Source organism: Saimiri boliviensis, chromosome 2 (assembly GCF_048565385.1).
Source record: "Saimiri boliviensis isolate mSaiBol1 chromosome 2, mSaiBol1.pri, whole genome shotgun sequence".
NCBI lineage: Eukaryota > Metazoa > Chordata > Mammalia > Primates > Cebidae > Saimiri > Saimiri boliviensis.
The window spans coordinates 23,285,197-23,301,249 of NC_133450.1; the positions used below are offsets into that span (position 1 = coordinate 23,285,197).

Below are 16,053 nucleotides of genomic sequence, written 5' to 3' on the forward strand. Positions count from 1 at the left end.
CCTTGGCAATGACCTTAAGCAGTACGATATAAATAACTCCCACAAGCTTAGCATTCCAATAATGGAACCCTAGGCATAAATGGGTTAACGAGTACACCCACCACCCCTCCCCCCAATTGTAGGAGACTCATTTAGCAGCCAGTCCTGGTCAGTGTTTGGCTTTTAGAGCAAGGATTCTCTCTCTAAAGGTCTGCAGGCACTGGTGTGAGATTATAATAACACTGCAGAGTAATGACTTTGCTGCTCTTAAAACTTATTTCAGAATGATTCCTGGAAAGACATGGACTTATGCTCCATCGTAGGAATGGAAACCCCACAAGGAACAAAACTAACTCTGACGCAGCCTCTACAGACAGTCTTACGGTCCTTTGCCTGATATATTTGTTTTGAGTGGTCAAAGAATTACATACATTTTATACATTTGTACACTAAGAATCACAGGTTATTGGAGAGGATAGAAAATGTGTGTTATTTCTAAAATGCACTTGATTGAGTGACTTTTTCTGGGCAGAGATGAGATGAGCATTAATGAGACTTTCATGACATTCCCAGTTTATTTGATCAATTGTTTGATTCATGACATATGGTACAGATTTATAGCACATGAAATGATTCTGTAATTTTCTTTGATGTTTCCAAATTACTTGTGTGTGTGGCAGGGGGAGGACAGGGGTGCTGTCTAATACCAGATAAAATTGCTTGAAACAGTGGTCCCTAACTACCATCTGGGAGGGGGAAGGGCCGTGCTTAGCTATTCTGTGTGTGTGTGTGTGTGTGTGTGTGTGTGTGTGTGTGTGTGTGTCTGCATGTGACCCCATACTCCTTCCTACATATCTTCCACTTAAAGTAGTATAGTCAGTGTCCTACTGGACATGCAGAAGATCAGAACTCTCCTGCCACTGCCTCCGATCAGTATGCTAAGATATTTGGGCCACTTAACTTTTTTGGGTCTCAGAAAAGAGAAACGCAGGCTGTACAACCTCTGAATTATACTTTATCTACCTGTGTGGACTGCAGCAAACTATGGCATCAGCCTGGAGAGGACTCCTGGGGCCATTGCCTGTTTGGTGGAGCAGTCAATAGGGTAGAGAAGCAAGAGAGTGAGGTCGGGAATTTCCTAAAGGATAAAGAAGAAGTAGAGCTAGAGTATGGAGCCAGGGTTTGGCCTTTGCTCTCTGAATATCCTCCCCTCCCCATTCTAAGGAGGAGAACTAAAACTATAGAAGATGCCCTCATTGCTTCCTCCTCTATCTTATCTCAGCAACTCCAGGAAAGAGGACCAAAACTTTTTTTTTTTTTTTTTTTTTGAGAAAAAATCTTGCTCTGTCACCCAGACTGTAGTGCAGTGGCACTATCTCATCTCACCGCAATCACTGCCTCCTGGGTTCAAGTGATTCTCCTGCCTCAACCGCTCAAGTAGCTTGGCTTACAGGTACATGTCACCACCACACCTGGCTAAATTTTGTATTTTTAGTAGCCATGTTAGCCAGCCTGCTCTTGAACTCCTGACCTCAAATGATTCACCCGCCTCTGCCTTTCAAAGTGCTGGGATTACAGGTGGGAGCTACTACACCTGGCTGAGGACAAAAGACTTCTATAATTCCCTGTAGAAATCACTCTTTAAGGGCGTCATTCTAAGGGTTTTTCATGGTAAAGAACCAAATATGTTTAGATTAAGTCTGAGTCTGCATTTTGTTCTTCATGTCATCTCTTAATATTTTAGGTATGTAGATAAAAATTATAGTTACGCAAACTTCCAAATTCTGAAAATTTCCAAAATCTTGGAGCCTTGAAATCTAAATATCTGGATGACAACTTAAAATTGCACTTCTTTTTTTTTTTTTTTTTTTTGAGACAGTCTTGCTCTGTCACCAGGCTGGAGTGCAGTGGCACAATCTCGGCTCACTGCAACCTCCGCTTCCTGGGTTCAAGTGATTCTTCCACCTTCCAAGTAGCTGGAACCACAGGCATGTGCCATCATGCCCTGCTAATTTTTGTTTTTTTTAGTAGAGATGGGGTTTCACCATGTTGGCCAGGATGGTCTCGATCCCTTGACCTCGTAATCTACCCACCTTGGCCTCCCAAAGTGCTGGGATTACAGGTATGAGCCACCGAGCCTGGCCAAAATTGCACTTTTCATTTGACTTCTTGGGTTTATAGACAGGACCTATTTAGGCTCAGACTTTATTTAGCCACACATTTGTAGTGTTTAGCAAGTCTTAGGTGATTTACAAAAAAATAAAAAACCTTTCCATCATAACACTGTATATTTGTGTATCTGAATGAGATTTAGACTTTCTACCTTAATATACTATAACTACTGAATGAGATGTGCTGATCTCCATCAAATACAGGCAGAAGGCATCTCTATTTTCCATTCCTTTAATCCTTTTCCATTCATTTTTAAGCCCATTGTCTCTCTAGGTAGCCCTTTTGGGTAAATTACCTATTCAACAGCTGCAGGGCAGGTGTTTCCCATGTGCTACATGTAGAACTCAGGAAGCATGTATGTGTCCTCGTCTTCCTTATCAGTGGAAGCACAGTTTGCTGTCTATACAGCTTTCAAATTGGACACTATGAACAGCTTCATTCAGCTTCTTGCCTGGATTATAGGTTTGCCTTTGATCCATATCCACCACAGACTCTAAAGAGATACAGGCCAAGCTCCTCAAGTGGTTCTCTCAAAGCATCTTTCACTTGGCATGAAATGAGGAGGGAGTAGCCCTCAACTTTTCCATTGCAGCGTAGAGGCAAGCGAAGAGTGAAATGCATGGAATTCCAGCAAAGCCCTCCAAAAAAATGGTCTCTTCCCTTGCATCTATAACCTCTTTTAACCTCTCGTGGCTTATGATGGGCTAAGACTGCAAAATCAGCTTTTGCCCATCTCCTTAGCAAGTGCTCTATAGCTGGTCTGACCCCTTGATTTCTGCATATAGTTCATTAGCTTCCCTGAATGTCCACAGCCTTCTTAAGGGTAGAGTCTTTGTTATGCAGATTTATACTTCTTATAATACCTAATGCAGTGTCCCATATAGTAGGTGCTCAATGTACGTTGGGGAATGAACGAGTGAATGAAGGTGAGCCTCATCACCACCTTCCTGCGTGGGTGAAGGAGAATGGCTAGCTCCCGTTTAACTGTGCACACTTTCAAGTTGCCCTCCTGTATTCTGCTTCTCATGTAAGTACTGTTACTAAACTTCTAAATACTTAACAGAAGACTTTGTGTTTTTTTGGCAGTGAACACACTCCTTTTGTCTTCTGTCCCGTGAATATCCTAACCACTTTGTCACTTTGATCTAGGGGGCATTTCATCCTCAGAAATGCAAAGGAGCTGGCGACTGCACAAGATGTGTTCTATTTCCTCCTGCCGTAAAAATCCGTTGCTCTTGAGCCTTTGCCCGCCCCCTTTCATGGTAATGTGTGAGCCACTAAATTGCAGTTACCGGCTGTGGCCAGGGCCATCGAAAAATCGTGAATGCCATGTAGATTTCAGGCTTGCTCCACTAAAGAGTCCACAATGGCTTTACTGTAACTGGGTTAACTAGAACTTGGCAAACACCTATCCAAGGAGGGTGATACCAAGTCCCCTCCCCACTTCCAGGATGCTGGCCTGATCTTCTTGTATTTGTGCAACTGGCCCATCCAGAGACCCACTAAAGCCGGGGGTGGGGGGAGGACCCTGGTGAGCGCGACTCTCTGGGTCAACTTGTCCTTTTGCAGCTCTCTTTTCACACAGCTTCTCTTCCTGAAATGTGAAGTAGGTTAGAGGATAGTTTGTTTTCTTTTGCTATTTGAAATACAGCATTTGGGGTCGCGCTCTGAATAATTTGCGCTTGTTAGAAATGACTGTCGTCCTCTTGAAGCAGTAACAAAGAACTACATTTAAATTAACTTCAGACAAGAAAGAGCCTCTCGACAAAATCAATGGAGTCGGGCATTTTTCAAAGAGATATTTTGATTTTTTATCTCTACTATTTCAGGGCATAAATCAGCAAAGATATCCCAGAATCAAAAATTTACTGGGCCATTGTTTATAATGCCTTAAAAGTTTTTGGTAATATGTTTGGGGTGGCAGTGAAAGGTAAGGTAGAATATTACATGCAATCATCTTTAATATCACTTATTTTTATATTTGGCAAACTTTATTCTTCCTCAATTTCCTTGTGTAAAATTTCAAATACTGATTTTTTGAAAGATAGCTTCATTCATTTATTAAATCTGTAAGACCTCGAGAGACTAAAGCCATGTCAAATATAGCTTTCAAAATGTTAATTTGCATAAATGTATTCATACACACACATGTGCTACTGTAGTATTCTCACCAAATGTAGCATGAAACAGTAGTGACCGTAATGTGGTGGCCTCATGTTCCAGGTAGAATACTTGTCACATCAATGCAAAATAACATCTATTTTTAAAATATCTTTTCTTCACGGTGTCCAAATTAAATCCTACTTCCGTACTCAAGTAATCCCATCTTTATTTTAATGCATCAAAGCAGGCATCCTTTCCAGTTCTTCAAAACAAAAACACTCTATTCTTTTCTCATACTAGACATATGAATATCTGGAGCTGCCAAACTTCATCTTTTAAAGTCAAGAAGGAAAGTTTCATCAGTTATTTTCATAATTTGCCTTGCAGTTGCTCTGCTTCAATGCGGGACTAATACTGTCTAATAAAGCGAATGAGCAGGTTAATTATTAATACACACTGAAAAATTAACTCCTCACATTCATTCACCTTGTCTGTATGATGGGCATTATTGTTGCTGTGGATACATGGGTTTCCTCGCTGTAGTTTCTGCTTTCAAAAGAAATAGATCCCATTTTTACCTCTGCTAGAGGGGAGAAGGTATCTGTTTTTGTGCTTGCTGATCTTATGGCAGGAGTCTTTCTCTGTCGTTTTGTGCATTGGTGTCACATAAACCTGTCGTCCACCCCTTAGCTATTCAGTTTTTTGGCCACAGGAGAATGCATCTCATTTTTATCAGATTATCCTTCTTTCTCTTCCTTCTTTCTGTGCTTATTATGCCACCTTGACCCATTCTCCTCCAGTCACTGTAACCTTGGGAACAGAGAACCCTGAACTCAAAAAAACCCATCTCTGATCAATGAGGCCACTGCTATTGAGAACCGGACCGCCGGGCAACCCATCCGTAATTGATGAGGTCACTGCTGTTGATTTATGACGCTGACATTTGCTCTTAGGTTCCTAAATTTAGGGAAAATTTTCTTCTGAATATTGTGAAATCTGTTGAATAAAAGACTATTTTTGTGGCATGTGCAAATTTAATTGAACTCTAGTCCTCAAGCTCAGAGTGACTGTAAGTCATGGCTCTAAGCCAAGGGCTGTGTCTCTGGCAACTTCTACATTGCTCCTTCAGGCTCTGAAGCCTGTGTGAGGACAGGCCCTTTTCCACAATAGAAGATGACATATGCCATTATTTTTTCTGCTGAGTTCAAACATCAAATTCTTCCTGAATCCTTTTTCTGTGCCAAGGTTCATCACCTTCTACGAACATAGGCTCCCTCTGTCTTTGCTAAAGTGTCCACTATTCACACTTCTCAAACTTTACTGCTAGAATCAGTAAGGTTGACTTCCTGAACCCTGTCCTTCCCCAGATATAGCCTTCCTGGACCCATCTCTAGAAATTCTGATTGACTCAGTTGGTCTCAAAGGACATTTGGGCACGACTTCACAAATGGGATTCTAAAGGGGTGTGTCACACTTTGACGAATGCCGGTCCTGTTAGCTTGCTAGTTTCTGTCTGTGTTCCTGTAACCAGTGCCGTATTAGTGGCCTCAGTACGGGTCAAGTAGACTTGCTGCTTCATCAAAAGTATGAATGAGGAGGGGAAGGTAGATGTGGGAGAGTAATTAAAAGACCAATGCTTATATTTTCTGGCAAACATTTGGATTCTGCAGAAATCTTCCATCTTACCATGTTTCAAAAGATGACTAAGTTGTTCCTTTCTCCCAAAAAGACAAACTGCAATGAGGCTGATTAGCTCATTCTAGAGTCATAATTATATATGTGTCCCATCCCCTACACTTTTGATATGTTATCCAGGGTGACTGTAACACATCAGAGAGCTCATGATCTGCGGACCCATCTCAATACCATTTGCTGCCAAAGTATCTCAACCTTGACCTCAAAGAACCCTGTCTCCGATTGATGAGGCCACTGTTATTGAATTACTACTCTGATATTTACGCTTAAGTTCCTAAATTTAGGGAACACTTCTCTTTTGAATACTGTAAAATTTATTAAATAAAATACTAGTTTTGTGGCACATTTAAATTTAAGCCAACAAAATGATTAAAATAAAGTCATTATTTCGATGTCATAATAGTGGAAAGTTCTCATAACTATTTATTCAGATGATGCTAAATTTATAGGGCAGACTGTTAGAAACTTTGAGAAAGGCAAGTGGATCAGTAACTCGGTTTATATCAAGGATTCTTGAGTTTGGAATGGTAATCTGTCTGGGTTTCACCTATGCCTGTAGGTGTGGGTTATGTTTGCGAGGGAGATTTTAAGCTCAGGCAGGGAGGGGCCTGACAGCCAGACCAGGAGGGTCAGGCACCAAGAAAACGGAATCAGCTCAAAAGTCCAAATGCCTCGATCTGCTCACTCAGGTGAAGAGATGGAGGGGTGGGAAGATGGATATTTTAGTAGTATTCTAAACAGGTGAGAAAGATGTCCAGCCTCGCAGGGGAATATGGTAGTTGTACAATATCATGACAATTCTGCTGCCAGTCAGTGTCAAATTAGTTAGCAAAGCAGTGTCTTGACTATAGCTATGAGACACCAGCTAAATGACAGGGATTTAGTTAGCATGACCGCAGCCTTTGAAAGGGTTAAAAAAATTAAGGAAGGATTCCGTATTTAAAAATATTGCACGAAAGAAATGAGAATGTCAGGCATGGTGGCTCATGCCTGTAATCCCAGCACTTTGAGAGGTCGAAGCAGGTGGATCACCTGAGATTGGGAGTTCAAGACCAGCCTGCCCAACATGGAGAAACCCCATCTGTACTAAAAACACAACATTAGTCTGATGTGGTGGTACATGCCTGTAATCCCAGCTACTCGGGAGGCTGAGGCAGGAGAATCCCTTGAACCCAGGAGGCAGACATTGTGGTGAGCCGAGATTGCACCATTGCTCTCCAGCCTGGACAACGAGAGTAAAACTCTGTCTCAAAAAAAATAAAAATTAAAAAAAAGAAAGAAAAATAAAAAAAAATAAGAAATGAGAGTGAGACTGTCCTACATGCAATATTCTTGGAAATACTGGAAAATATTCTCCATAGGCTCCTTTCTCCCTGACCATGCCTGACTAGCTAGTTGTCGGGGTGCAAGATGTGAATTGGATACAAGAGAAAAGCTTGTGAACCAAATATAGGATATAAATGCCACATTAGGGCTAATCAGAGGCTAAATTCATATTTATTTTTAAGTCACTGCATTAAAACTCTTATTCCATTTAATATAGGTTGGTTCAGCCAGGAATGGAGGCTCACAACTATGATCCCAACATTCTGGGAGGCTGAGGTGGAGGATTGCTTGAGCCCAGGAGTTCAAGACCAGCCTGCGTAATACAGTAAGATGCTATCTTTGTTTTAAAAAAGATAGATTGGTTCTCTTTTTCTGGGCTTAAAACCTTCCATGACTTCCCACTGCAAACTTCTCTGTGATTTAACCCTAGCAACCATCTGACCTCAGCCCTTTCCACTGATGTCAGGTAAAGTGGCTTTTTCCCTTTTCCTTGGACATACTGAGTGGCCTCCCAGGTCCAAGGCCTTACATTTGCAGATGCCTCTGCCTTTTCTAGACCTCTGATAGACTCTCTCCTTCTTGACATTCAAGTACTGGCTCAATTACCTTTTTCTCCAAGAAGCCTTCTTTGAATACCCATTCTTAAGTTATGTATTTCTCTTCCAGTTAGTCTCCACATTATCAGTCTTATTTCCCATATATAGCATGTAACACTCTCACACATTTCACAACTTACATTCATTTTATTTCTTAATTTTCCCTCTTGGCCTCTTGACTGTAAACTCCATGAGTATAGACGGAGTTTTGTTTGTCATTGTTGTTATTCATTGCTGTGTTCATATAACAATGCCTTGAACTTAGTAGGTACCCAGTATATATTTTCTGAATGACTGATCAATTGAAAGTCTTCCAAACTAGTAGAGAAGAGCTGGCTGCAAAAGATGTCGGGGGATAGAAATAAAGGAAGGAAGTTTAAAAAAAGAAAGAAGCTCATTAAATTATCAATAATTCAGAATTCTAGGCTATAAAATGTATGTGTTGTGAAGGATCTGCTTTGTAGGATTACACTGCATGATGATTCAAAAATAGTACTTTGTAAATTCAAAATTCATGAATTAAGATTATGAGAACCTGATGCTCCAAAAAGGTGATACAGGAGAGAATAATAATGAGAAGAAAGTTCAAAGGACCACCCAGAAGATGTATAACAACTGATACTAAATGCTAACAATATAAAGCAATTTAGGATTAGCTCAAAGTTGTACTGATTTAATGCTTATTTCATTCTTGAGTACAAAATGATATATAGCAGATGTTCAACTTCACTTTTATAGAATTTATGAATCTTCTCACCTTGCTTAGAAAAAAGGGCTCAAATTTATTGAGTCAGCCGAGGCACTAACTTGCTTTTGGCTGGAGATCATTAGGAAGGCAAAGGAAAAAAACCTAATTTCTTTTTAAATTTTGGATTTGGTAATTTAAATTTTTTCCTTTTTCTCAATACATTTATGAGATCCACAGTATCATACCATGGAGGTTTCTAACATGAACAATTCTAGCACATTGGATTTTATAAATGACCTCTACTGAGATCATTTATAGACTTTGTTTTTTGTCTGTTACTAGACAAAAAATCATTAGTCATTTATCACTATTAATCATTAAAAAGTCATTAATTTTATTTTTTATCTATTAGTAGAATTTTTATTAATTTTCAATTAACATCATAGAATTAAAACTTACTACAGTGCATCTAAGCCCGTGTATAATTTCAAATTGAAAAAATCTAGAAAAAGCTCAAAAAAAGACTGGATCATTTTTCTTCTTACTCTTGCCTTCTCTCATAGTTACTTTTATGTAGTCTAAGTCATGGGTGCTTAATGAAAAATTTACTATTAACAAATTGTAAATAAAGGTGGAGCTTTACTTGGTGTCCTATAGCCCAACATCCTCTGGCTTATTATAAGAAAGCTTGGCATCAACAAGATTCCACCTGAGAACATCCAGTTCCTCCCACCCTTGCCATTGTTCTTTATGTTTATCAAAATGTAGGCTAAGTCATATGCCTAAACCAATGTGGTTCTAATGCTTTAGAGTTGTAATCTGATTCAGTGCTTCCCAGACATCAGGTTGGGGATCAGTACTGGTACATGACCAAGTGAAGATTATAAGAACAAGGAAATGAGTTTTGCATAAAGCTAATTTTTTTCCCGAATTAAAAAAATTTTCTTTATATAAAGATGATATTGCTCCTCATATTTGGTGTAGATCAAGCTTTTATGAAATGATAATGATAGTGAATGGTAGTTTGTTTTTTAAAGTGTTTTTACTTGGTAACTCAAAATGTTGGCAGTCATGAGCAACGAAACAGAGTAGGGTAATGAACCCATATGTACTTTGCAGTTGGCCATTTATGGCCAATCCTATTTTGTCTGAAAAGACATAATGAATTTGCTAAAATAATAATAATAATAATAATCAGGTGAGAGAGAGTAGGGGAATGGGATTAACTGTTAAAGGGCATGGGGGTTTTTGTCGGGGGGATGATGAAGATGTTCTTGAATTATAGTGGTGATGGTTGTACAACTTTATGAATATACTAAAAACCAATGAATTGTATACTTTAAAAATGTCAACTTCATGGTATTTTATGGTATATCATTTTATGATATACAAGTATATCATTGGTTTTTATCAATGAATTTTACACTTTAAATGAATCAATTTTGTGGTAATGATCATCTAGACCTACATCTATTTATCTATTTATAATAAAATACATAGAGATGGGCGTATTTCTGTCTCCTAAAGCTGTGTCTTCATTTTTGTAACGTTCTTCCATTTTCTATCTTTTTACTACCCTTTTCATAGAGGGAGACTCTGTAGTGGTAAACTAAAGTCTTAGGAGAATAAAATTTCCAGCAGCAAGAATAACATTTAAGTTCTTAAAAGTTATCTTTTTCATTTACAGTAATGTTAGATTTACAGAAAAGTTGCAAAGGTAGTACAAAGAAATGCTATATTTCCTTCATCAATTTTCCTCTAATGTCAGTATCTTATATAACCATGGGACTGGAAATAAGAAATTAACATTGGTATATTGTTATTAAATAAACTCCAGCCTTTATTCAGAATTTATCATTTTTTCCATAAGTGTCCTTTTCCTGTGCTCAGATTAAATCCAGGATACCACATTGCATTTAATTGTCACATTTCTATAGGATGCTCTGGTCTGTGACAGTTTCTCATTCTTTTCTTTTTTACTGTGATCTTGATAATTTTGAATAGAGAAGTGCAGATGTTTTATAGAAAGTCTTTCCATTTGGGTTTGTCTGATGTTTTTCTCATGATTATATTGGGGTTATGAGTTTGAGGGATACATACCACAGAGGTAATAAGCCTTTCTCAGCACATCATATTAGTGTGTAAGTGGTATCAAGATGAATGATCATTGGTGATGTTAATCCTGATCACTAACTTTAGCTAGTGTTTTCTGAGTTTCTGCACTCTAAGTTTACATTTTTCCCTTTTCATATTCAGTAAGGTAGTCACGAAATCCAGCTCTCCCTCAAAGCAGAGGGTGGTTAATTCTACCTCCTGGAAAGGCATGTATGTATCTACATAAATTATTTAGAGTTTTTCCTCATTTAAGATTTGCCTTGTCTCCTCCATGTATTTATTCGATCATTTATTTATGTCAGTATGAACTCATGTATATTTATTTTATGCTTTGTGCTATAATCTAATTCTATGGTTTATATTTTATTGTTCAAAATGTTCTAAGTTTGGCCATTGTAGCTCTTTCAGGTTGGTTCCTTTTACATAAACTATCTTTGTAAAAAATTATTTTTATTTTAAAATATTTTTAGCACTTCCTTACTCTGATGCTACAGAATGCTCCTAGGCTTATCCTGTATACCCCCTATTCCAGATACAGAATTGGCCCCAGTTCTGTTGTTGGAGAATGTGTTAGAAACTAAGATCCAGGTACTGGGTGTAAAAGCAGTAATGCTTGTATAATAGGAATATGTCAGCTTGAAGGAAAAGAAGCCATCCGCTGCCTAGTAGAAGAAAGAGGAGAGAACTTAAGGGAATGGGTTAGGTGGTAATTGAAGATTGAATGAGTCGCCAAAGTTTGCACTGAAACATGGCACTATTGGGTTCCCCATGTGGAACACTGTATGTAAATGTTCACGGCAGCACAACACAGACAGTTTAAATTGAAGATGAGACACTGGGGTAAATATATCACAAACCAACTTTGGAGTTGAATACAATATGCGATTTGACTAGAAAAAAGTCAAACCTGACCTTTGAGACCTGCTTTTATTTGGTTCTCAAAATGGAGTATTGTTTGATACTGCTATCTCTGCACTGGGTTTTCTTTCTTTTGATGAAGAAATCTCCAATAGGCACTTAAAATATAAATGAAGGTAATAATGATAATGATAACTAAGGAGTGCTATTATTTGAGATTCTGAAGCTTCTGTTTGTGCTTATTATGAGTTTTAAGGTTTGTCCCAGGCAGAAAAAATTGGATACCAGGCATGTGAATAGCTGCAGTGGGGAGATTGGAAGGGGAGGTTGGTGTTGAAGTCACGGTACAGCAGGCAGAGAAAGCAATGCAATTCTGTTTTCTCTAAACCTGAAATGCAGAGGCTGCTTCTGCGGGAGATTGTAAAAGGGAAATCTGCTTAATAGCAGAGCAACGAGTTGGACAATCTCTGCTATACTTATATTAACATATGTGCACCTCACAAAATACATTTTAAAAGTGCTGGCAGACATTTTTTTTTTTAGAATAAAAACTGGAGAGTGCAGTTATCTAGCAGCTGAAGATTTTGAACTGTGCTTTAGATTAGCTAGACATTACAAAAAGCCTTTCCTGAGTCAGCTAAACAGTGAAATGAAGTTTCTCAAAGTTGGTTTAGCACCGACGAGCAGCATAATAACTCAGGATTGGTAGATTCAGTCAATTTAGAGGATAGGACAAATGTTTTGATTCCACCTTCGAAATTGCCTGGGGAACCTGAGAACTTGCTGTAATTAACAAGGCATTGTTGTACTTATAGAATCTCAGAAACCTTTTTCCCAGAAGAAAAACGTGCCATTGTTCGACTTGAGTAAAATTAAGTGGGACGTTCCTTGTGATCCATTAAACTTTATTATTCTGCTTCCTTCACTCAGAGGCAGCTTGGCTCTGTCACCCTGGCCCAGGACTGGGATGCATGTATCCTGCCTCTACTGTTTACTTGCTGTATGGGTATCTGTTTACTGTGCTTCTTAAGACCTACATTGTGTGCCCCCAGATTTATATGTTGAAATCCTAGCCCCTGGTACCTAAGGATTTAACTGTATTTTGAGACAGCATCATTGAAGAGGTGATTTAATTAAAATGAGGCCATTAGGTGGGCTCTAATCCCATCCGACTGTTATAAGGAAAGGACATTTGTACACAGGTACATACAGAGGGGAGATGACGTGAAAAGACATGGGGAGAAGACAGCCATTTACAAACCACAGAGGCAGGCCTGGAATAGATCTTTCCCTCACAGACCTCAGAAGGAACCAATCTTCCTGACCCCTTGGCCTCAGACTTCAAGCCTCCAGAACTGTGAGAAGATAAATTTCTGTTTTTTCAGTCACCCAGTCTCTTGTACTTTGTTATGGCATACCAAGTGCTTTGTGAAAAAAATTGCAGGAATCCTTTGTGAGAAAGAGAAAACTAATGTTCATTGTGAGTCAACATATAGAGAAACATAAATTTCTTTGATCACTTTAATCTTCACAAGGACCCACAAAATGGGCATTCCCCTCCTTCTATCGATGAAGAAATGGACAGTAGGAGAGACGGGGTAATTCGTGTACAACCAAAGAGCTGGCGGTGAATAGATTTAAGTTTGTATCTCAATGGCTTCTAGCTCTTACTGTTTTCACTCTGTTACAGGCAATAAAGTACAACAAGCAACCCAAGCTCAACCCTTGCACTCCTACAGTGACTTTAATAAGGATATCTTTGCTCATTCAGATTAAGTCCAAAGAAGTTTTGATCTGGAGATTATTCAAACCTCTCAATGAGAGAAACCCCCTGGGTGACAAAGCCTCTTTTTTTTTTAATTGCATTTTAGGTTTTGGGGTACATGTGAAGAACATGCAAGATTGTTGCATAGGTACACACATGGCAGTGTGGTTTGCTGCCTTCCTTCTCCTCACCTGTATCTCTCATTTCTCCCCATGCTGTCTCTTCCCACCTCCCCACCCCCCCGTCTCTCCCCCATTTCCCCCCAACAGACCCCAGTGTGTAGTGCTCCCCTCCCTGAGAACACATGGACAAACCCTCTTATAATCCATGAGTTATTTTGGTCTCTCACTAGATGGTGCTAGTACCTATTTCTATGTCATAAGACAGTATGGTGCTAGGATCTCAAACCAATCTTTTTGGTGCTCTGTCCGTTACCTAACTTGGCTTATCATTTCTTTCTTATTGTTGTTCATGTTTCTCTACCTATAATTAAGAAGGGAGTTCTTAAAAGCACCAAAGTGAAGGTGGTCTTCTACCATGTTGACATGGCAGAAAATATACACAATGACTACAGTGTGAATAAAATTTTATCCAATGAGCATTAGACCCTTTTTATTCATGGAGAAGTATTTAATATACTAATGTGTGGTTGAACGCATAGAGAACAAAAGGAGATAAAGTTATTATAACTTTAGTTCTAGTGATTGATTCTCTCGGGGAGAAGCGTATAACTGCTCTCTGCCCTAGTGTTCTCATTTGTAAATTGGAAATAAAATGTGGGACACTTTGCTTCAAGGAGCACTCAGAAGATGAATGGGGTAGTGTCTCTTAAAAGACTCCGTGCTTGTTGGAGAAATAGAGTTATATCCTTTTTGTAAATAGCACAAGAATGATGAGGCCCACAACTTTGACCCATCAATGCTTATTTGCGTCTTCAAATTCCACTTGATCGCAGATTACCCTGAAGTACTTTTACTGCTTTTTGCCCAGTAAGATAAAAGGTAATTCAGATGATGGAAACTACCATTTGCAAGATGGATTAATGAGTGTGTTTCACTTTTGCGGTGGAGAAATTTAGCCTTTCTGGAAGTCATTTCATCTCTATTTTTCTCCAAGTTCAAGTGCTTTGGTATGGGTACCATCTGTGGCAATGTTTCTAGATAGTCTCTTTAGTCACAGTCAGCAGAGAACGTTTCCACTGTACTGTCTTTTCAACCTTTTTTTCTAGATATATTTAGAAAAACACACTGGAAGATACATTGGGGATGAAAGGCCATGGATATTTCAGATTAAAATCAGAGTTTGGAGATGTGAAATGCATTATGGACTGAACTATGTTCTCCTCAGATCTTTCTGTTAAAGTCCCAATCCCCAGTGTAACTGTATTTAGAGACAGGGCTGATAAGGAGGTAATTAAGGTTAAATGAGGTCATAGGATGAGGCCCTGATACGATAGTGTTAGTGTCCGTATGAGAATATACACTGAAGAGCTCGCTCTCTCCTCCCACATCATGAGAGCATGGCCGGATATTCCTCTACCACTGCCTACAAGCCAGGAACAGAGGCCTTCCTGGAAACCAATCATGCTGCCACCCTCATCTGAGACTTCCAAGAGCCTCTAGAGAAAATAAGTGTCTGTTGTCTAACACAACTAGTCTATGATATTTTGTTATGGCAGCCAGAGCATAGTAATACAAAATACCTCATAACTGTATGAAAGGGTTGGCATACTTTTGCTGTGAAGGGTCATCTATTAAATATTTTAGGATTTGTGGGTTGTGCAGCTTCTATTACAATTGTTCAGCTCTGACATTTAGGCACAAAAGCAGCCATAAACAGTATGTAGAAAAATGAATGAAGCCAGGTTCTAATAAAACTTTATGAAAACATACTGTGGGCCATATTTGGATACAAGCTATGTAGTTTGCTGGCTCTTAGTCTAAGAAAACAGAAAAATAAAGTAGAAATATGCTGGCTTTTTTTTTCCTCAGAGGAATAGTTCCATTATTATTAAACAATAACAAAACATAATGACAATCAGTTGTCTTTTCCACTTTTTAAAAAGATGTAATGTGTGAGTTCCATTAGTAATAATACTATAGTTGCTTCCAGCCTAGAGGCACATCGGCTAATGGTTATTTCTAAAGCTAAGCCACATACATTTTGAATCTCTTAATTTAAAATTTTTCCGAATTTAATGAAAATAATTTCTTTGGTGCTTTATTTTTTCTTGTGTGAAACATTCAGACAGAAAATTATATGCAAACACACAAGTAAGCTGTCTGTCTTTGTTGTATATAGCAAGTTTGTTGCCAAGCCCTTTTGTGACTTCTTGAGTGCCAGTTCCGACAGCCACCTTTCATCTCCCTTCTTTCCAGTGCGGCCAACCTCTTAGCTAGGTTTCTTCTTTTCCCATTCACGGGCCATAATTATTCGAAAACGTGGGCTCATTGGCCTCCATGATGTGGCCTCCATGGCGTGGTGCTATGACTGCCAAAGTGTTCTCCTTGATCGTTCAGCAACAACCACAACCGTTGGTTACAAGGTGCTTATTATGTTCCAGGGATGAGGCCAACTATTTTCAAAATATAATCTCATTTAATTATTAGAACATGTCTATAAGATACAATTGTTATAATAATAAAACATTTATAATCATATCTATAAGATAGAAATGTTATAATGTTATGTCCATTTTGCAGATGAAGTCACTGAAGTACAGGGTAGTTAAGTGAAGGGACCATAATTGAATAGTC

General features: G+C 38.8%; 1 protein-coding gene across 1 annotated transcript in view; it reads left to right on the top strand.

Moving 5' to 3' along the window:
* Window positions 1-16,053, top strand: part of DIO2 (iodothyronine deiodinase 2) — a 235,323-nt gene that overhangs the window by 65,365 nt on the left and 153,905 nt on the right. Inside the window, exon 2 of the mRNA XM_074392899.1 lies at window positions 7,493-7,600. The gene's annotated coding sequence lies outside the window, so the exon portion shown is untranslated. The remainder of the gene's footprint in view (window positions 1-7,492; window positions 7,601-16,053) is intronic.